The 8,569-nt window shown below is 36.6% G+C and overlaps 1 long non-coding RNA gene across 2 annotated transcripts; it reads right to left on the reverse strand.

Moving 5' to 3' along the window:
• Positions 1-1,092: 1,092 nt before the first annotated feature.
• Positions 1,093-6,383, reverse strand: LOC120473184 (uncharacterized). 2 transcript variants are annotated; one of them, XR_016146844.1, is made up of 4 exons: positions 5,968-6,383; positions 5,001-5,049; positions 3,420-3,543; positions 1,093-1,615 (listed from the first exon to the last, which is right to left on the reverse strand). It is a non-coding gene; the product is annotated as an uncharacterized LOC120473184 (long non-coding RNA). The 2 variants fall into 2 exon arrangements; XR_016146843.1 differs by having other exon boundaries at positions 1,093-3,543.
• Positions 6,384-8,569: the final 2,186 nt, after the last annotated feature.

An 8,569-nucleotide genomic window follows, 5' to 3' on the forward strand; every position in this document is an offset into this window, starting at 1 on the left:
GACATTCAGTTTGGAGTTCAGGAGATTGTCTTGACCAGGACCACACCCCTAAATGCATTGAAGCTACTGCCATGTGATTGGTTTATTAGATAATTGAACAGGTTTTCCTAATAATCGTTTAGGTGAGTGTACTGTATATGTGTGTTAAGATAACACTGTAAGATTTTGAATGAAACAAATTCAGCTAACTTTCATATCATTTTATTTGTAACCTTGTATCTCTTCAAAATCAAACTTTATTGTCAATGCAAACAAATAGAGCTGAACAAGACACTAAAAAACACAAGTTAATTTCATAATATTATATGCTGCTTGAAAGAGTTTGTTCTCAGCTGCATGAAACTATGTGGTTTTCCATAACCATTGGATTGTCATGAATATTTATGGTTGAGAGTGCAGCATATGAGTGCCGATAAACTGATTTAAAGGACATATAGTGGAACCCTGCTTATTATTACAATACAGATAAAGACAAATCAATTTCTTAGGCTGCATGCTGCTATTAACATTGTCAACTCAGTTATCGGCTAGACGCGTCCAGCCTCCCCTTATTAAGCTTTCACAGCAAAAAAAAGCTTTTCCTGATATATTTCTTTTGTAATAAACTTCATGACTATAAACGTAGAGATCAACGAACGCATAGCTGTTCCAACGCATCTCAGCCTGAAATAACTTTTAGGCTGGCAGGTTATTAAGGAAGTAATGAAGGAGGGAGATAAGAAGCGTTTTGTCACACCAGCAGGAGTGATATTACCCAGCATCCATATACCGTAGGATGCTGTATAATTCAAAAGTAGCTTAAATTTGACTCGCTGTTGGGGTCCCAACCAAATATAAATTCCAAATCGCAATATGTGTGATTTTTTCAGGGAGTGGTTTAAAGTGCTTTTATTGTATTGGAATCCAAAATGAAATTGTCCATTCTTTCCAAAAAAAAAAGTATTTTGTAATTATATACTATTAATACAGGAAAATAGTTGAATGCTCATAGTAAGAGTAAGCTTAGTTCAGCTTATGTTTTACTGAGGTCTTAGACAGCACGGATGCAAAGTTGTCCGATGCCATTGTAGAAATACTCTGTTAGTAGGTATATTTTTGGGTGCATCTTTTATTCTGCATAAAACATAATTTAAAAAAATTAGGGCTAAAACTTTTTGTTATTCAGAGCAAGGTTTGACATATTGACTAACATAAGAGTGCAAAACAGTAGCTGAGGATGTCATCAATATGGCCCATAATTTGCTACACCACACATGATCAATAATTCAATAAGATGCATTTTTCATTGTTCATTCAGTTTGATCAGCTACCAGACAGATAACTGATAAAAGAATAAAGGATGCAATAGAAAAACATCATTGCCGTACAAAGCTTGTACCCACATGAATCTAATGTGGACACTGATTCATTCATTTATCCTTATTCTCTTATTTCAAGGATTTAGTAAATGGTTGAGGATAACCCAGACGTGTGGATCTGCACAGAGAATCGGTGTCCTAATTAGGCCCTGGCATTGACAGTGAGCACTGCTTGGGGCACTGCGGAGGGGAAGCTGCAGGAATGTAGTGCTGAACAACTCCAGGCAGAATGTAAGTGGAGCAGAAAACAGATGGTCCTGAGCATGCGAAAGAAAACACAGAGAAGCACAGTAGATATAATCGTCCCAAGAGTTGGTGCATCATGAATAGGGACGGAAATCGCAAATAATATACTGCCTTTGGTTCCGTTTCCTCTTAACAGTTCATTCATTTACGGTTCCACTGATCTTCCTTTTAGTACTTGTAAAGAAAAAAATATTTGAAAAAAAGAAAAGCAATTTCATATTTTCAATAACAAATACAATTAATTCGTAAGCGTTTTATAGTTTAGGCAGTGCTCTGAAAAATGTGTGTTACCTTCTCAGGATGTGCAGTTAAAACTATCACAGTGTGTAAAAACAAAGGCAGCACATCTTGTCAGGGGAATAATAACTAATCAGTCTTTATTAAGCCTCCAACTCTATTCATAACTTTTAAACCTTGTGAATGCAATCCAATTATTGGCATTGCACAACTCAACAAAACAAACATGTACGTAACATACAAAGTATTTCATTAAATGTCAAATCTTATAATGTGCATCTTTAACTACATGTTGTCATAAATAACAATGTCTTGCAGTTAGTTAACTGCTGTGTGTGTGTTTGACTGACTAAAAAGATCCGACTCTTAAGAGTAATGCATTCAAGAATCATACTACACTGGTTGCGTTGTATGTTTTTATTTACTAAAAAGAACTGCCAATTGTTCTGGAGTCGGAATACACTTTGTTTTTTATTCATTAAAAAGAATTGCCTCAAACGAGTAATTCGTTCTGTCATCGAACTGCACTGCTGTAGTTTCAGTAGTACTGCAGCACCAGTATCTCAAGAGAAGCGAACATTGTTTGGTTTGGGTATTGTTTTAAAAATTAAAGCCTGTTTTGAATCTTTTATTGTTCTTATTATAGTTTATTTAGATAGGGACAGATAAAAATAACATAGATACACTTTGACAGTGATCTGATGCATGTATCAATGTTTTTAGCTAAGCTAATTTAACATTAGTCCCTAGAAGGGCTTTTTTAAGTAAAATGCAATACATGCAATACAATACATGAGCAATGCAATAGCCAACAATAAGGGATTTTTGATAAAATGCAATACAAGGATAAAAAATAATGGAATATAATATAAAAGGACAAAAAAAAAATACAAAAAGGGCAGAGTCGACATGGACTAAATATGCGAACAACACTGTTCCTGAATTAACCAATCTGAATAAGAACCAGATCAGCACCACAGTTCAACTGATAAACCTCAGTTATTAAGATTTTAGAAAGAACTGTTAATAAACTGATGACTAGCCAGTGTGTCCATGTATTTGCTAGAATCTGTCCTGACTCCTGAGCTACAAAAAAGTAAGAGGACACCAAAACACAACTCGCAACACAAGCTTGTTGAGCATTTAATTTAAAAGCCAGTGGCGTTAATAAGAAGTTGGTCATCCATTTGCTACTATAACCGCCAACATTCTCATGGGACAGATTTTCACTACGAGTTGGAGCGGCAGCTGGGATTTGATCCTATCCCATTAAGGTCACGCACTGACGTCAGGGACCCAGTTTCTTGTTTTATGGGTTGTACATGTTCTTTTGACCAACTATTGTACACGTAAGCCGTTCAAACATAAAGATTACAAAGCGGAACAAAAGAACATAATTCATTCATGGCTTTAAGAAGTGAAGAAAAAAAGACCACATGAGGAATGTCATGGAAGTATGTAATTGATTTTTTTTTAAATTATATGCATGTAAATTATTCATGATTGGATTTAATGAATCCAATACTCTAGGTACAAGTTTTAATTGCAAAATCAGGTTGTGTAATGAAAAAATGTCACCGTTCATGCAGCTCCAGTCACAGAAGCCTTCAGGCCCTCTTTCAGAGGGAAACGCTGCGTTCTCGCCACGCTGTGTATAGGCTGTGAGTTACACTGGTGAGAGACTGGAGCATTGTTGATCAGCCTGTGTCAGAGAGAAAGAGAGCTTGACTTTAGTCACAGAAGCGTAGAACAGAGCCTAAAGAAATCAGTGACACTGACCTCATACTCAGAGAGTCAGCTCTATTTAAAGCACTAGGAATCTTTCTGCTGTCTATTTTTACTCTCCTGACATGTCTTGGGCATATTTCTGATGGGGGACGGGGGGAGGAGACTGAAATCACTGCATTTTTTGACAATTCTATCACTTTGGAGGAAGCACGCTTTTCTTTTATTAGACGTGTCAATCACGGTCCAAATATGCAGTGCTGTTTTGACGCAAGTAGGCTTGTGTGATGTTTAATGGTATTATTAGAAACTAAGAAAGACTGCAGCGTTATGTTCCACTTTTATCATCTGCAGATCTTCACAGGAGATGCTGGGACACGTCAGACCCCCTGGGGGCTTTGTACCTTCATCATTAATGTATTTCATTGTGGATTTTCCCTATAGGCATTAGAATCAAGATCATACTGGCCTTTTTTCCTACACAGGCATTTTTGTTCTGCATATTTAAGGGGACAATGTGTACTTTATTGATTTTATCATTTAAAACCAATATTTTTACTCATAAATATGTCCTCAATGGTGTAAAAATACCTCTGCTAATTATCTGACTTATCCTCGAAAAATAAGAATTTATTATCTTTATATACATGGGACATGGAGGTCCACTGAGGCTTCCTTGTAGTTCATGAGAGGATGGGTACATGGTGGCCATAAAGCGATGGGCATGGTCAGAAACAATGCTCAGGTAGGATTTTCTTCTGCTGTTGTAGCCCATCTGCCTCAGGTTGTGTGTGTTGTGGCTTCACAAAAAGCAACACAATTCTCTCCAATTCATCCTGTCAGTTTTACACAGATGTTCTTATTATCTTTAGATTTCCAGAATACTTAAATCTGACAGTGGCAATACCATGGAACGAATAATGAATTGAATATAAAGTTAGAATCTTATATAATGTGATGAGATCATGTTTATTAGCTATATTTCTTGTTACCAAAGTTCATCCAAAATTTTCAAAATAGATTGTAGCATGATTGAAAAATAATTATTTCATAGCGGAATGTTCTTGCATATACGCTAAGAGGGATTGCTGAACGTAAGCCTATTTGTCTCCCATTAATTATCTTGTACAGTAGTGCACTTTTCACTCTTGATGGTGGCTAATGTACTTATCTTGAACTTTATGATGGGCAACAGTGACATCTAGTGGTGCACATCGAAATTGCTTTGGAGGTGGAGGATTCCTCATAACAAATCCACACCAAGAACATTGAACTCGAGGCAGTTGCTAAAATTGTATGGTTTCTAAATTTAGAGTTCATCTAACAATAATGTGTAGACAAATAAGAAACAGCCAATTCAAATAACCCCCGAGGTTTTATTTAGTTTTTATCCCGATGCCCAACCTCCTACAGCATTCTCTTCCCTTGACTCACCTTTACACCAGTGCCATTTCAGAGACGCCAGAGGGGTGCGGGGACTTTCCTGGGAAAACACAGATTCCGTCAGTCCTTGTTATAATGCTATAATAACAGTAAGTAAGGGTTATAAAAATGACGACAGAAGTAGAAAGTGGGGTGTGCTGCTGTAAATCCAAGAAGCAGGAATGTTTATGGCTCGAGTATTAAAGGAATATTCCTAGTTCAAGAACATTAGCGGTGGCATAACGATTAGGCCTGTCACAAAAGTAACTTACTTTAGTCCCTTTTCTACGGTTACGTTGATACATTTACAATGCATGTAAACGCAGAAATTGTTAGCAATTTTATCAAAATTAAAATAATTTTTACATAGATTTACATATAGGATAAACATTTACCGATTGGCCCTATTCCCTTCCACTGTAAGTGCTCACTACTCTGTATGTTTTTTTTTTGTTTGTTTGTTTTGTTTTTTTGTTAGTCAACATTATTGTCCCACAGATTCTGTTTGAAGTTTTAGTTCACCCTAAAATGAAAATTATGTTATTAAAACTCACCCTTATGTCGTCGGTCGTCCCAAGCCCACACCGTGTCCTAACTACACGCGACGCGACGCCACGACACGCGATAAAAGGTATCTTTTCCATGTTAATCGGAGTTTTTGTCCTAACCAGACGCGACGGCGACACGCGAAGTTTCTAATTTAGAAACGTTTACTATTTCTGCGACGTCGCGGCCGACAGAATGAAGAAATTACACTGGTTATGAGTATACATTATTTGTTTTTAGTTAAAAATAGGTCACTGTGCCACAAGCGATAAAGGATAATTTACCTCAGATTTTGAAAGCATGTAATATAGCGTTCAAAATGAATTCTATGCAAAAATACAACTGTACTTCATAACAAAATTAGTCAATGAGTATATTTTGTTAATGTTTTGATTTTTATTAATGTTATTTCTTGATTTGATTATGTCCTTACCCATGTCCAATGCGAGTGCGGGCCAACAGTGCGCTTTCACAGAGAGACTCTCACTCACACGCTGTTCTGAATGTGTGGCATCTCACAGTCGCGTCGCGTCTAGTGTGGACAGACACACTTGCTGTCGCTGGAATTTTATCGCGTCGCGTGTAGTTAGGACACGACCTCCGTTCATCTTCAAAACACATTTTTAGTCCGAGAGTTTTCCGTCCCTCCATTGAAAATGTAACACGGTATATGTCCTTGTCCAGAAAGGAAATAAAGACATCATCAAAGTAGTCCATGTGACATCAGTGGGCTAGTTAGAATGTTTTGAAGCATCGAAAATACATTTTGGTCAAAAAATAACAAAAACGACAACTTTTTCAGCATTGTATTCTTTTCCGGTTCTGTTGTCCGCATTCAGTGACGCTGATGACGTAAGACGCTGCAGACGTGTATGGTGTGTCTGTGTACTCGGGTTCAAATAAATATGACTGGACAAAAAAAAAGTTCTCCTCTTTGTCGAAAATTTCTTAGACATGATTGCGAAGATTGATTTTTTACAGCGTGCGACTCCTTCAGACTATAAGCTCGGACGCACCAGATACACGTCTGCAGTGGCTCACGTCATCAGCGTCACCTATACATTCAATGGAGGGACAGAAAACATTCACACTAAATCTAAAATATCTTAAACTATGTTCCGAAGATGAACGGATGTCTTGCAGGCTTGGAACAACACAAGACTGAGTCATTAATGACAATTTTATTTTTTGGGTGAATTAACCTTTAAGCTAAGCTCGGACCAGAATATTCATTTTCTTTTAGCAGAAAAAAACAAACAAACATTTAAATTCAAATTACACTGTAGTGTAGTCTAATTCAAAAGAAGACTAAGAGAACAAGAACTTTTTCAACAAGTTTATTAGCAGTGACAAAGATTCTTGAGACAAAATGTAAACCCCTCTTCATGACCACTAGGAAATTCAGAGAGAGCAACATAAAATGACATATTAATTCAAACTTTTAACAGTCAAAACATGGCACAACTTAAGATTGTTGGGGGAAAAAAAAAGAGAGAGTTTTTCATGTTCTGATGTGATTCCGTTTAATATATCGCTTAACACAGGCACCCTGAACTTGAAAAGTTCGCAATATTAACTTTGCATATAATTGAGCGCATGAATGAAGACAAATACACATGCTTGCACACGAACACACATATGCATCCACACGCATGAGTTGAGTTGTCAGGACAGGACAAGAATCATTCATACATCAAGAAAACACATGAAATTTGAATATGCCAACAATACATTTTCTCGGTACAGATTTCGCAATCAAACACACCATTTATAGATCGCTGTACCTCTCTCCCATCCGTACGTTCTGTCATTGCTTTAAACACCAAGGGGCACCATTTAAGATTTATGTAAATAATTTATATTGCAATTATATCATTTGTGGAGTAGTAAGTGCTTATTTTAAATTGAGGAAATTAAGCTAATGTGCAACCCCCCAAAATATAAACTTCGTTCAGTTTGCATTCTGTGCATAGAACCTCTATATGTGCATTTGACCCCTAAAGTTGAGTTCTGAAAACAAAGACCAGGTTACGTTCATTCTGCTGAGAGCATTTACAAAGATGTAACTGAGTTAAGGGAACAGTTCACCCACAAATGAGAACCATGCCATTATTTACTCACCCTCAGGGTGTTCCAAACTTATTTAAACTGGTTTTGTCTATATAATGAAAGTCAGTGGGGTCCAAAACAGCACTTTCACTCAATGAGACCTTAGTCTTGCAGGTTTGGAACAACATAAGGTTGAGCAAATGACGACAGAATCTTCATTTATATGTGAACAATCCCTTTTTAATGGGAAAACAGGGATATTGGGACAATGTGTTCACAGAGGTATTTCATAATTAACTTAATCTAATAACAGATGGTTATAAATTATGCTTACATCAGTAACTCCTTAAGCAAATCCCTTAGATACAAAAAAAAAAGAAAGAAAAAGAAAAGTGCTCTACATGAGCCGTTCAAAGACAAAATTTAGCTAACTACAATAAAACTCAAGTGAATCAATGAAGAGATGTGCATCTAAAAAGCTAATTATCAATCGCATGATTTCTCTACATTGCACAAAGCTTTTAAGTGGAATCCAAAAAGAATTAGAGAAGATGAAGCAGAATTTAATAACCTTACATCTGTTTCGAGTTCTTTCTCCCAATATCTTTTAAGCTAAGACACTGAACAGGCTTTCAGACACCTCAAGAACAGAAACAGATTAAGAACTATTGCAAAACATCCCACGTTTCGTGAAGACGGACCACATTGGAAACCCTTACATGCTGCATTTAAAACCTGAAAACTCTTGCAAAGGAAAGTCATACAGATATGTAGTGTGGTTGACGTCTTCCATGTGTACTTAAATCTTTTCACCTGGCAGTGTTTCATGGTCATGTACAGAAAACATGGATGCCAAATGATACCTGTAAATATGCAAACATTGGCTTTCAGTCAAAAATTAAACCCCTAAAAGTTACACTTTAAAAAAACAGCTGGTACAAACATGGGACGTTCTTTTCGTTTTTGGCAATAACACTGTTGGTGTG

This window comes from Pimephales promelas, chromosome 16 (assembly GCF_988280905.1).
Source record: "Pimephales promelas chromosome 16, fPimPro1.hap1.1, whole genome shotgun sequence".
Lineage (NCBI taxonomy): Eukaryota > Metazoa > Chordata > Actinopteri > Cypriniformes > Leuciscidae > Pimephales > Pimephales promelas.